We start from the raw sequence: 15,137 nt of genomic DNA, 5'->3' as shown, positions 1-15,137 counted from the left end.
GTTGAAATGAACATGAAATTCCCGGGGGTGGGGGCCTTATGTTAGATTTTTATGTGAAATTTTTCTTTCAAAAAGTAACCGTGGGCTTCCCTGGTGGCGCAGTGGTTGAGAATCTGCCTGCCAATGCAGGGGACACGGGTTCGAGCCCTGGTCTGGGAGGATCCCACATGCCGCGGAGCAACTAGGCCCGTGAGCCACAACTACTGAGCCTGCGCGTCTGGAGCCTGTGCTCCGCAACAAGAGAGGCCACGATAGTGAGAGGCCCGCGCACCGCGATGAAGAGTGGCCCCCGCTTGCCGCAACTAGAGAAAGCCCTCACACAGAAACGAAGACCCAACATAGCCAAAAATAAATATAAAAATAAAAATAAATAAATTAACTTAAAAAAAAAAAAAAGTAACCGCAACAGCAAATAGGCACTTTTATAGAAATCTTCAATATGGAAATTTCCATCAGGATTTTACAGGTTTCATATCAATGTTCTGGAATTTGAATTTCCTAATTACATGTTAGCTATTAGTTAGAAGACACGTATTAATTATGCATAACTATAAAATGATGAATGTATACTGCTATCACAATGCCAAAACACACACACACACACACACAAACACACACACATGCTGATGAGTGATGGTTTGTTATTATTCTACACTTTCACATCTAGCTAGAAAAATTGTGTTATAGAAATTACACACCAGCTTACTTTAATAGCTATGGCATTATTAGAAGCAAGCAACGTGAAGACTTATAGCAACAGAAACAAAGGCATCAAAGCAAAAGTCAATTGTCTTCCAGCAAAATTCTAAAGCAATGAAAACAGCCACCTCATAATGTTTGGGAAAACTGTGAATCTGGCCTCATTTGCTTCTTTGCTGTTTTGTAGACCAAGGGGAAAAAAAAAAAAAAAAGGAAAAGAGAGGGGATTTAAACCTGGAGTTTTCAATTCACTTGGGTGTTTCAGGGCTGAATAAATTATCTAGTTTGTTAGTTTGTATGTTTTAACAGGAAACATAACAAAACAAAACAAAAACCTTCAGGACATGTTAAGAACTTACAGTAAGGAAATATTTTATCCTTCAAAATGTGTTAGAACTAAAATGGCTGTAGGTAAATCTAGGATAGTATTTCAATGACAAATGCACTTGTCCCTTCTTATATGGTGTGCAGTGACTAAAAAATTATCAAATATTTTATGAAGATGAGCTTATAAAAGCTGAAACTGTTCAAGGTAGGTACCAATTTTCAAAATAAAAATAATGTATTTTCTCCACAAGGAGTTAAGATATAATTTTCTATTTATTTTCATTTAAATGAATTATAAAATAATTTCTGCTACAATTAAACAAAACCAAAGTTAATAAAGAAAAATATTTGCATGATAATGTCAGATTTTTACATGCCCTTGGTCATCTTTCGCTTTGTCATACCATGCAATATACAAAACACATCATCACCTGCCAATAAATGCCTTATGCATTGTTCTTGCACATTGTTATTCTGTTGTATTTTAAAATCACTGTTAATGCAGCTTAAAATATATTTTCACTAAATAAGTGTTTAATCATTACAGGAATACATTCACCTTTTAACCTCACCGACTTCCCCTGTCAGTAAATTCCTCAAGTTTAAGGTAATATAATATTAGAAACAACTACAATAAACTTCATTAAAAGTCTATTTTTGTACACCAGGAAGAATAAAAAGGACCAAGTGGACATGGTTTTCCAGGGCTCATTTCTTAACAGTTTTGAACCATGCTTTCTGGCACACAAAATCAAGAAGTTCTGCTGATTTAAGATTATGCTGCTGATACTAAAAGGGAGTACAGGTTTGAAGGCTGGCTCCTTTATTTTCCATTTCTTTATTTCATTTTTAGTTGTAGCTGAAAAGCCATTAATCTTCTAGAATGCTTTGTGAAGTTAGAGACATGAAAGAGTTTTGGAGGACATTTTTCCAGTTTCCTACCCAGTAACAGAATTGCATTCCTAGAGTCTATGAAAGATGATCTTCTAGTTACTGCTTGCATAGCTCTAATGATAGAGTGTTTTTTACTTCCTAAAGCAGCCTGTTTCTTGATTAGACAACACTGATCATTAGACATTATTACTTCTGTTGAGGTGAAATTTCCTGTAAATTACCATATCTTTATATCCTTTGGGCAATACAGAATATGACAGTTACAAAAGCATGGGCTTAGAGTTAGTTGGCTTTGCCATATATTCACTACGTGAAGTTTCAGCAAGCCACTCAGTATCTGAGCCCAGCTTTCTCATCCAAATTTGTAGGGCTACTGAGATAATTAAATGACAACATATAAAAAGTGCCCAGAAAGGTGTCTGAAACATAACAGGTATTCAATAAATTATTAGTTTCCTTCTCCTTCTTCTGCATCAAATAGTTTAAAGCATCCTTGTCCTAACTCACCTTTGCCCCAACCTTATGATCACTCATTCTTTTCATTATTCCAAAGTAGTTACCATCCTGAGAGACTGACCCTGGAATAGTTGGTCCTTTACAAAACGATGAATCCATTTCAAACCTGCCCCAATGTCATCACTACAGCAGTACCTTTCATTTTATTGGATGAGGTTATTTTGCCTGCTTATCTTCATTATGTAGGAGATGCTCAGCTTGCTAATATACATGACCAATAACTAGAAAATTTCTAATTTAAGGTATTTTTTAAATTAGTATGTGACAGAGTTAACATTTCAAAAAATTAAATGATTCATAGGAGCTGTATTAATTATTTTAATACTAATTAGATCGTGATCTCTAGCACTATTTTTTCCAGAACATCAAATTAAATACACTCAGTATGTGTATATATTATTATATTACTATACATACGATATTTATATATGAATAAAGGTATCATATCAATAGAGGTATGATTATGCTAAGAAATAGTTTGGGTTTTTCAGTATCCTGCTTTTTATAAAACCATACTTTTTATATTTTAGCCTTGATTGGATTATTATGAGAATTTGAGATATGAATGGATTGCTCTGTGCGGGGAACAAGCATGTTTGTAACAGCATAAGATGAGGAAGTTCTTTATCTTAAAAAATAAAAACTTGCTGGGGGAGGCTATACTCTCTTATGGGCATTGACTCAGTGTCAGAGAAGGAGTGCTTATCAAACAATGTGTCTGTGACCCAGGGGAGTATTACCTGCTGTCCCTTGCTATTCTTCAGTGCTTAATTTCATTCTAGATCACATGATCACTCATGTTTTTGCTAAAAGATACTGATGTTTCAATTGGCTTCTGAAAAAAATATAGAAGTGTAATTTATATTTAAAAATACACTGAAAATGGGTTCCATGCATTTTGACAGTTGTATACACCCATGTAACCATCACCCAAACCAAGCTAAAGAAACTTCTATCACCACCACAAGTTCCCTCCTGCTCCATTCGAGTCAATTCTCCACTTCAGAGGCAACTACTGTGCAATTTCTATCAACACAGATAAATTTTATTTCATCTTGTATTTCATACAAATGGAAGCATACAGTATATACTCTTGTATTCCATTGTCCTCTGCCCTCTATTTCTAATGAGAAATCAGACGTAATTCTTATAATTGCTTTCTGTATGGCATGTGCTTTCCTCCACACACGCATCCTCTTCCCCACCCCTACCACAGGCACTTTTAAAATTTTCTCTTTATCTTTGATTTTCACCCCCTAGTAGAATATATACAAAAATATTATACCTACACACACCTTTAACTATGGTATGTGTAGGTATAATATTTTTGTATATATTCTACTAGGGGGTTGCAGAGCTTATTAAATCTGTGGGTTAATGTCATTCCTCAATTTTGGATCATTCTCAGCCATTATTTCTTCAAATATTTTTCTGCCTCATTCTCTCTCATCTTTACTCTGAGAATTCAATTATACGTGTTTGATCATGTAGTATTTATTATCTCATAGACCTTGAGTCAAAACTGAGCCAAATAAATACGTACATGAGCTGAGCTTATTCTTTTTTTAAGGCTTTACTTAGACTCTGGATTTTTCCTCTCTTTATCAGCTTGAATAATTTGACTGTCTTCAAGTAAACTGATTCTTTTGTGTTCTGTTTTTTCTACAATTAGGCCCATCAAATATCTAAAAATTTTCTGATATTTTATATTTCTAGAATTTCCTTTTGTTTTTTATTATAATTTCCAATGCTCTGATGAAATTTCCATCTCTTTATGCATGTTGTGCAACTTGTACAATAGATTCTGTAACATATTTATCATAGTTATTTTAATGTTCCTATCTGAAGTATTTCAACATCTGGAGCATTTCTGTGTTTGCCTCTAATGACTGTCTCTTTTCTTGACCACAGGTCATCTTTCATTCCTTCTTTGTGTTCCTTGTAATTTTATATTGCATGCTGAACATTGTACTAAAGGACTGAAATAAATAATATTTACCCCCAGAATAAGGCATACCCTTTCTTCAGTCAGACAACTAGACTTGGAAGCTGATTCAAGTTAATCTGTAAGTGAGCAGAACTTGGTCATTTTCTGAGGCTTTACTTCGATTTAGTTAACCACTGGCTTCAAATATTTTGAGGGCAGAATCATAACTTTCTTTAGCACAGCTTGGGATCTGAGCTTTGGTGAGACTCAAGAAATCTCTGTTGCTCTACAGACTGGCTGCCAGCCTTTGGGTCACAGGATGGTTCTTTTTTTCTCTCCAGTTCTGCCTCCAGAATTTTTCACATCAGAAAATCTTGCTCAAGATGGGAATAAAGACACAGACCTACTAGAGAATGGACTTGAGGACAAGGGGAGGGGGAAGGGTAAGCTGGGACAAAGTGAGAGAGTGGCATGGACATATATACACTAGCAAATGTAAAACAGATAGCTAGTGGGAAGCAGCCACATAGCACAGGGAGATCAGCTCGGTGCTTTGTGACCACCTAGAGGGGTGGGGTAGGGAGGGTGGGAGGGAGATGCAAGAGTTAGGAAATGTGGAATTATATGTATATGTATAGCTGATTCACTTTGTTATAAAGCAGAAACTAACACATCATTGTAAAGCAATTATACTCCAATAAAGATGTTAAAAATAAAAATAAAATTAAATTAAAAAAAAGAGTATCTTGCTCAGATTTTGGGGGTCCTCTGGATACACTCAGTTAATGCAGACTCCTTACTATCCCAGTAGCAGACTCCTTATTATCCCAATAGCTTGGAGGTGTTTTTTCCACTTTTATGCCTCTCTGTATTTAGAATCTGTCTGCTGCTGCTTTCCATATGGCAAAAGCTTTGATGGGATTTGTCTCAGCAATGCTGTCCCACTCTCACTCTTTAGCAGCCACTAGTGGTCCTCAGGGATTTTAAGGATATCTCTCAACCTTACTGCCCTTGTCCAGCCATTGGTATACTAGCTCTGTGCACTTATGACAGCCTACAAAAGAGAGTTAGTGGATGATGCAGACCCACTCTGTAGCAGGGACTCTTTGGGATTTTCATCCATCACAGTAGCCTAAGTATAGCCATTAAATGTTTGCTAAATGTTCAGGTGGGTTCTCTTTACTCCTCATCTATAGTGAGTTCTTACCCTCCTGCTTTGTAAGGGATGAAGGAAGTCATGAGTTTCTTCTCTTTTGTGAAGGACTTGTCCCTTTCTGTAATTTAGTTCATTTAGATTTCTTTTGTCATTCATTTTCTGCTGTATTTAAAAAAGAAACTGTGATTTTGAAGATCATCTTGCTTGTTCTTACTATTACAATAAGAACAACAGACTCTTATGATGTTGTACATCTTAATCAGAAGCAGAAGTCCTATGAGACCTAAAGACCATTTAGTTATTTTCTTAAACCCACAGCATTTGTTTTGCAAAGTTTGTTAATCTTACCTATTAGATTAAAATAATAGATTGCTTAAGAAGATATTTTAAAAAACAACTTTTTAGAATGTGTTTAACCTGCAGTATAACATCTGCTTCATTTCACGGCAATTTTCATTTAATTAATAAAGATTTTTTATATCTGTTTCTATTATCAAGGTGTGAATAAAGAAGTCATAACTCACACTAAGGTGTGACCAATTTGCTTTCGACTTTTTTTCCGGACAAAAATAAATTTTCAGTTTTCAGTTGTTTCAGCCAATGTCTGTCAAATGGTAATTTCAGAGGAACAGAATTAAGTGTCTGGCAGGGGAATTTTTCAATGAAAATCCAGTTTCATTAGTTTTTGCAAATAAAAATAAATAGATGAGCTAGAACCTAGTAAAGAAATGTTTGTCTAGGCTGAGCCATTTCCAACAGTTCCACATAATCCCTATAAATGATGGCCAATAATTAGATTGAAGTTATCAAACCAAGTTTCCAAAAGGTTAACCTGGCTCACCAGAATAATAAAATGGGAATATGTCCTGGGTTAGCTTTAAAAATTTTAAAGTAAGATGAGTATGCAAACTGGAAGTGCATGACCATGTAATCCATTGTTCTCTTAAATCACTATCTGGAATAGTAAATCTTTATTCACTCAATGTGTGATGACCAGGTGGCCACTATAGGACAAAACAATGATGAACACAAAAAATGAGAAGCTAAAAAGTCAGGAGATCTGCATTCTAATCCCAGCTCAACTGCATGGTGCTTATGAAAGTTCTTCATTTCCCTGCACCTCAGTTTCTTCATTTATAAAATTATAAGGTTGGGGTCAGAATTGTAGGATTTAGGACATTCTTCTGAGCTAGAGGCCATGCCACAGATGGTTTTAGGGTAATTTTCCCTGATGCTAATCAGATACCAACTAAAGGAGTAAGGATGATATTTGTGAAGGTTGAAGAAGGGTAATGATTTTCATTCCTTTCATCACAGGATTTGGAGTCTGATGAAGTGTTAGTATTTCTGTGGATCTGTAAGACAGAGCATTGCTGGGTTTATGAATCTGATTGCTCTGTGACAGGAGAAGCACATATGCAACATGTGAGGTGTCACTCTTCCCGTCTGTTGAAAGAGTAGACATTTAATCCTATTTAGAATTTCAAGCAACCAAAAATACTACCAAGATTATCATATTTCTAAAATCTTGATACTGTAAATTAAATGCACATGGGAAATAATGGTCCATTAAAGGCCTTTGGTGCAATTTGTTATCTCTCATATTACAAAAAATATAAGAGTGGGAAGCTTGGAGTCCATGTCTGGAGGTAATGTGAGGAAGCAAAGAGGCAAGTGCATTTCTAATTAGCAGTTCTTGGAACTGGTATTAATTAAAATTAAATCTCACAGCATTTGAATAGGGTTGTTTATAGTCCACTTTCCACTACTGAACCCAGACAGTGATGAGGCAATAAAAAGAGTGGAGCTGATCCACGTTTAACCAGCCCAATCTGTGGCTAACCTCTGGTTAAAATAAGAAATCTCTAGAAACCTTATGTATATCCATGCGTGATTGTACTGTGTTCCTCTGTGTTCATTTTAAAAATACCTTTTGAAAATTACCAATTTTGTCTCTTCTGATTCTTAACAGCAAAGGGACCAAGAACCTAGAAAGAAGCCAGGAAAGAGCCTAGAAAGATCCAGGAAACCTGGAACAGCAAGAGTGTGGAAACAACTTGGGCTGGGTTGGGATCAGATGGCTGACTACCACCAGGCCAGGCCTTACAGGTAGAAAGCTACCCACTGTCCTTGTATGGGTTTCACATGGAAAGCCAAGGAATGTAATACTACCAAGCAGTAAATCAACTTATCTGGCGAAGGTGCGTGATTTCATTAGTAAGGAGTATTTGGCATTTTTTGAGGACTTCTTGGAGTCTTGAGAACCTGATTTATTCTTTAAAAAATATTAAATAACTTTGATAATAAAAGTGAACTAAGGCAGGAAAAAATCTGGGAAAACTTTTTGGGCAATAAAGGGGCTGGATAGAGAGCTTTGGGAACACCAGCATATGTAATATAGGGACGGAATATAAATGGAATCTGAGAATGATTTGGGAAGCACCTAAGTGTAGGATGGTTGGAAAGAAAGGTGAAGCATGTTAGGGAAACCTCCTAGAAAGCTTTTTCAGGAGGAAGGAGAAATAACTGATGGCCTGAATTAGAGTGGTGGCAGTAAAAATGGACAAGGACAGAGATGCCAGACATTTCCAAAGAAAAGTTAACGGGACTAGAGGATTGACTTTATATGCTCTGAAGGAAAGAGTTGATTTAAGATACCATTCAGGTTTATGGCTACAAAGTTACAAGGTAGAAGAGAAAGAGTATTCATTAGAGAAGGGGACAGATTCTTGTCATAGAGAAGTACAGGTGGGGGTATTGATGGGGTAGCTGCTGGCAATACGATTATATAGCGCTAAATCAGATTAGACATATGTGTCTTCGAGTAGAGCATATTAGTTATGAACTTATATCACTAAACATTAATAATCACCACAGAACACTTGTTTTGTGGAAGAGAAAGTATTCTGAAATAGGGCTGCCGAGTTCCTTTTGCCATATAAGGTAACAAATTCATAGATCTAGGAACTAGGATGTGAATATATATCTTTAGGAGGCAATTATTTAGTTTACTACACTAAGCAAAACGTGGTAACCTCACTCTCAGGAAACAGGAAAGGCACTCTCATGAAACAGGAAAGTGGTAATAGCACTACAATTCAACATATCTTAACACTGTAAGCAATATCTACTGTTCCTTGACCAAGAGTTTACGTTATGTACATGACCCAAATTGCAGCTGTTACCACACCATCAACACATCCTCAAGTCTGTAAACCAGGATAGGCTGTTTTGAGAGATTTTTCTATCCACTGGGTTACATTTGCTTTGCAAATCTATTGACCAGCATTTTTCAAACTGATTGTTGGGGATCCCAAAATGTGTGTGGGTGGATTACAGTTGTTTAGAGCTGCTGACATCTGAACGATAGGATGATGGGGAGTGTGATGGTTAATTTTATGTGTCAACTGTCTTGGTTATGGTGCCCAGTTGTTTGGTCAAACACCAGCCTGGATGTTACTGTGAAAACATTTTTTTTAGATGTGATTAATATTTAAGTAAGTAGAATTTGACCAACCCAATTACCCTCCATAATGTGGGCAAGCCTCACCCAATCAGTTGAAGGCCCTAGGAGAAAAGACTGAGGTTCACCAAAGAGGAAGGAATTCAGTTTCCAGACTGCCTTTGGACTCAAGGCTGTAACATCAACTTCTGCTGGACCTGTCAGCTTGTGGGCCCGCCCTGCAGATTTCAGAATTGCCAGCCTCACAATCCCTTGAGCCAGTTCCTTAAAGTAAACCTCTCCCTGTCTTTCTCTCTCAGTCCATTCTCTTCATTCCATTTCTCTGGAGAATCTTGACTAATTCAGTGAGGAAAATGACTGTGGTGGTTTTGGTAAACCATAACAAGACATAAAAAACCAAGTTCTTCTATATTTTTGAGTTCCTATTCTTCTCAGAGTCATGCAGTGAATCTTTACACCTGCAGTGACACTAAAAAGATATTCTGTAACTATTTGGTAATGGTATAATCCAGAGAGCAAAGGAGTCCCTTTAGGAAGCACAGGGAGATGGCTTGCAGGTAGGTTAGTGATTGGGTAGTATGGAGGCGGGGGGAGGTTCTGGACCTGTCAAGAGTTTCAGAGGATAGACACTCTAGGTTTGAAAATTATCATTGCACAACAGCTGCAAAAGTAAGAGGGAGTTCCTTAAGGATCAATTTATTCAATTTACAATAAAAAAAAGCAAGTTGCTGTGCGTGTGTGTGTGTGTGTGTGTGTGTGTAATTGAAGCTAACCCTTGCTTGCATTTTTCTTTAAAAAATGAGTGAATATTACAGAGACTATTTCCTGTTATCAGTTACTAATGGACACTATTTATGTTTTTTTCCCTAACCCTACGATAAACTTATAGATTTAAACTTATTAATTTTGACCTTGAAAAACCTACATTTTTTTGTGTCAACCCAGAGGAGATGAGCATCTGTGTCTCACTCACTGCACACAGTTCAGTGTAGCACATTCAGAAGGCTCATATGCCAATGTTTCATTCTGTTAATGGCAGATGCCATAGATAAGAGGTAGAAAGAAAAGAAAGGAAAGAAAAAGAAAAGAAAAGAAAGCGACATTATATATAGCTGCCTTATATTCCTACAAAGAAGAGCTCTTTTATTTTTGGAGCTCAAATAATACTAGTCTAATACCTAATGCTTACCAGGGTTTCAGTAATTTTAGTCTATGGTTAACTTTGTTGCCATTATCAAGTTAATGTGGTAAATATTTATTGAGTGCTAGAAACTCTTCTAGGCGCTAGGAATAGATCCATGAACAAAAGAGACAGGGCTCCTTCCTGAAGGATAGTATTTGCCCATAGAAGCAAAAGTGGTGATTTGAAGGAAATCACGCACTGTGAAACAAAAATCACCATGTTTCTGGGACTGCAAAAAATAACATAAAGAGTATCTGGGATAATTTCAAACTTTCCTTTATAAATTATTCATTAAAGTAGTAATTTTAAATAACTTAGCAGAAATAATTCATAACCTTTCCTCTAAATGGAAGATCATCTTCCTGGGAAGCTTCCTCCAACTGTTCCTCTTCCTCTGGGCTCCTGTGACCCCTGGAGCTATAGCTCCTTACGGTGTATAGGGCTGCAGTGGCCGAGGAGTGGTTAATAATCTCAGCTGGGCTGACTGGATCCAAGTCCCAGGCCTGCCACCATTTGAGCAAATGATATAAACTCTCAATGCCTCACCTGTAGATCAGAGTTTAAAATATCACCTACCATGGGTTTGTTGAGAGGAATTAAATGAGATAAAGTAAGTAAGGTGCTTAGAATTATTCTTGACACAGAGTACACAAAACGCAAGTGTTGGTTCTTATTAGTACAGAACACACTACATTAGTGACACTTATCTTTGTGATTTTATTTTCTCTTCCCTCTTCTTGGGTGCCTGCTGAGTGTATGGGTTTTATTTATTTATCTCACATTCCTCTATCTTCCCTCAGTATCTAGAAGATACCTAGTTTGAAGCCAAGTGTGTTAAACTTCTAAGAATTCATGAGGGTTTATTTTTATTTTTAATAATGATACTCAAAAAAAAGCATTTTTGAGATAAACAATCACTCTAAGACTACTTCATTCTGTATCCATGATTTTTAGTCCTGGGACATGGAGTGATCGAATAAAAAAAAATCTGCTATCTTGACTTTAATTTTATTCATGTCAATTTTATTCAGGTACTTAACTTATCAAAGAAAAGAAAAGAAAGGAAAAGAAAAGAAAAGAAAAGGAAAGGAAAGAACAGAAAAGAAATTGTACCACCCGTTACTGCTGTGTTCAATCAATGGTTTCCTGGTGATTCACAGACCGATAGCATCTGCATCATCTACGAATTTGTGAAAAATGTAAAATTCTTTGGCCCACCCCAGATCTGTGGTATCAGAAATTCTAAATGGGGCCCAGCAATCCGAGTTTTAACAAACCTTCCAAGTGATTCTGATGCCCACTAAAGTTTGAGAGCAAAAGTATCAATACAAAAAAGAATGGGGCTTGGTTTGCATAAATAAGCAAGAGTAGATAGCCAATAAAATTGAGATTAACCTAATAGAGAGTGAAATAAAACTGCAAAGGATGCAAAGTATGTCTGGAGTAGACTTTCTCTCCATTCTATTCAGTTTCTCTAAGGGTGTCCCTCTTTTGTCATGGTTTACATTTTTAAAAATATCTTCTCATGGGTAGTAAACAGAAAAGACTCAAATAGAAGAGAAAGTTTAATGCTAAAAGATATTTCCCTTAATTATTTCTTAGAGAAACACAATCTTACAGCACTGTGAGAAATAAAGCATTGTTAGAAACAATATTTCAACCAAATATCACACATTATATTCTTACAGAAGTAATCTCCATTTGGATTCTGTTGATAATGATCATGGAGGATACAATTCCTTATAGTCAGTCAAATATCATGGGTAGAGGTCATGCTTATTTCCCAGATTGCCATTATTGCCAAGAATTTCTTCTGTAAAGTGCAATTCTCAACTTTCTGTGAGAAAGCTCATTTTTCTGGCTTCCAGGATGACTCAAGTCAGAAACTGGTTCTCAGGTAGATAGGAATGATGTGAAAGTAACTGAGACAATGAAGCAAAGTGCTTGAGCTTGAAAGCTTGTTCTTTATTGTGTGCTGTTAACCCTACTGTTATCACACACTTTGGATTCTCAGCCTAATTTGTTACATTTTTTTTCCTCATCTGCTATCCTGGTCCTTGTATATTATACTGTCCTGTTCATAATCTGTCCTGTAGGCTTCTATTCATTCCTTATCCCAATATCTATATACCTAAACTCAGTCTTCAACTTTGGAGATGCTTAAAATGAAGGAAGGTATATACCAAATGAAATTTAGGTTCACTACAAAGAAAATGAGTCCAAATGGCAGTTAATAAAAACTTGACATAATCCTCTCCTCTGTTTCTTCTGGATAGTGCTTTTTTTTTTCACTTGTTAACATCTTGCATTCTCTCAATCGGTCTGAATATTCAATTACTTTTAGATATTTTACAGAATCTGGGGGGTCTTGGGGAGCAGTTAATCAGAACTATTCTTCTTCATCTTCCCAGTATTTGCTTTAGAGACACTATCCACTGATACAGACCTTAAGGAGAAACCAAAAGATCTACATGGTATTCTTGGTACAAAGATTTGGGGAACACCTGGATCCACTGGGGGGCATTTTTGGTATTAATGAATAGTTTTGTAAATCACAAATTATTTTGTGGCATTTTCCACTCTTACTCTCTGAAGTAGGATGTGACATGGTTGATCACTTTCTTCCCTCAGAAGCATTTTCTTCACTTGTCTCTTAAGACACCATACTCCAACTTCAGCCGGCATTCCTGTTGTCAGTCTCCTTTTATGGACACTTTTCTTCCAGATCTCTAAATATTGCATTGCCCAGGACTCAGACCTTCGCTCTGAACTATACATTCTATTGAATGATCTCATCCAGGCCATGGCTGTGAATACCACGTAGGACCTCCTTCCTGGGCTTTTGACAATATGTCAGCAAGTCTCACCATCGTCACTTTCAAATATCTACCAAGTAAGAGCAAGTGTCAACACCTCCACTGCCAACACCAGGTGACAGCCACCATCATGTCTCCCTGAGACCACTATGGCCCCCTATCTGGTTTCTCTGCTTCCATTCTTATACACCTGTAATCTGTTCTCTATAGCAACGATCTTTTAAAATGTAAATTAGATGATACCAAACCATTTAAAAATCTTTGCATGACTTTTCATCACCTCCCAACTCCCTATACTCTCACTTTACTGTATTTTTGTCATTACCAGTATCCCTTTTGAAATAAAACTGCTTATTTTGTTATTGTTTTTCTGCTGCCCTCACTAAAATAAAACTCCATAAAAACAGATTTTTCTATAATGGTCTCCTGTGTCTGGAGTGCCTAGAAGAGTGTCTGACACTTTGCTTACACTTGTAATATAAATGAATAAATAAGACTGCTTAACAGAATCTTTTTGATCAAAGTTTTCTTAATTGAGAGAAAACATTACATTTGCAGACTCACCTTCTTCATCTATAACTACAGAGTCCTCAATTATGACACACCTGTTCCCTTATTGTAACAACACAATTATGTGATGTTACAGTGACGGCAATGAGCAAAATGCGAAACAAATTATGAATGTTGTTGAGAGTTGGAGATGGTTAACCACTCATTGGTCAAAGTGGTGAAGGGTTGGCCTCAATGCCTGTTGGACTCTGGATGGCACATGGCCTATCTCTACAGTGTTACAATGCAGCCTGAGACCAGGGAAGTTTCTTTGATTCTTGCAAGACATATTGTTCTGTCTTCCCTATGTTCCCAGTAGACTCAAGGTCAGAGGTGCTTCCTGGTCTGGGGAATAACTCAAGTATGGAGAAGGCCAAGTTCTAGCCCCAACATAAATTTTTCTTCCTTTCCCCCCACCTCCCTTCTTCCTTTGTTCCTAATTTTTACTTACATCCTTAAACCATAGTCATGTTTATAAGCACTCATTTTCAAACATCACATCTGGAGAAATACAGACTCCTTGAAGAAACACTGTAAAAGTGAATAATAGCAGTATAATACTGAAAAAAATGTTTTTTTTCTTTTTTTTTTCTTTTTTTGGTTAATCAAGTAAAAACTCATTTTGCAGAATTCGAAGTGGTTGTTTAATTTTATTATTATTTGATACAAATTAAACCATCAATTCATGAAATTAACTTGAAAATATGCTAAAAATATCCTTGGTAGGATATGTGAAAATCTGTACTGGTAGGTTGTGTTATCAAAAAAAATGAAGTGGAAGAATCCATCATTTTACAATCAATTTACATGCCAAAGCTCCAATTCACTCAAGCTCTACAAGTTTTGATAATGTGTTATGTGTAAATCTGTTCCTAATTTTGTGTATTTACCCAACAGTGATGCGTTTGTTACTAATTTGAAGTGAATTTACATGACTACATTTTTTCCGATCATCTATTACTTCTCATGTAAGAATGTGAAATAATCTTCACCATTTCTTTTCTTTTGCATTGATTTCTTCATTGCCCCAATTTTCTTCTCCAGTGGTTTAAAATGAAAACTAGAAAGGTCCATACAACTTCATGCATTGTGAAATTCATATTTTGGGAAGACATTGAAAAATTTTGTTTGTAAAATATCCTTGATATAGCTTCCATCTGTTCCTAATTTTCATTTCAGGGAATAAGATTAGTAATTCCTCATTTTCAAAAACTTTTCTTTCCATGTAGAACAATGCTACATTTAGAAGATCCCTGGCTCAATCCCATAGGTATCAAGAAAAGGAGTAGTCACAAATAATTTTAAAATAATATTTTTGATGTTAACAAAACCATGAAATAAACAGAAATAAATCTAACAAAGGTTTTTAAGAATTTCAAAAAATATATTTTTTGGAAAGATGTAAAAAAACCCAAATAAATAAAGTATCATGCTTAGGACAGAGAGAGTTAAGTATAATAAAAATGACAGTTTTTACTAAATTAATCTACAATGTTCTTTCAATTTTATTAGAGTATTTCATGGAATCTGACAAATTGATCCTAAATATAGGACAACTAAAGGACAACTAAACTTTAGGACAACTAAAGGAATAAGGAGAGCAAAAA

General features: G+C 36.0%; 1 protein-coding gene across 6 annotated transcripts in view; it reads right to left on the bottom strand.

Moving 5' to 3' along the window:
- The window catches only part of BANK1 (B cell scaffold protein with ankyrin repeats 1), a 325,608-nt gene that overhangs the window by 184,491 nt on the left and 125,980 nt on the right, over window positions 1–15,137 (bottom strand). The gene's annotated exons all lie outside the window — the stretch shown is intronic.

The sequence above is a fragment of the Balaenoptera musculus genome, chromosome 5 (assembly GCF_009873245.2).
Source record: "Balaenoptera musculus isolate JJ_BM4_2016_0621 chromosome 5, mBalMus1.pri.v3, whole genome shotgun sequence".
Taxonomy (NCBI): domain Eukaryota; kingdom Metazoa; phylum Chordata; class Mammalia; order Artiodactyla; family Balaenopteridae; genus Balaenoptera; species Balaenoptera musculus.
This window is presented reverse-complemented; position numbering and strand designations above follow the sequence as displayed.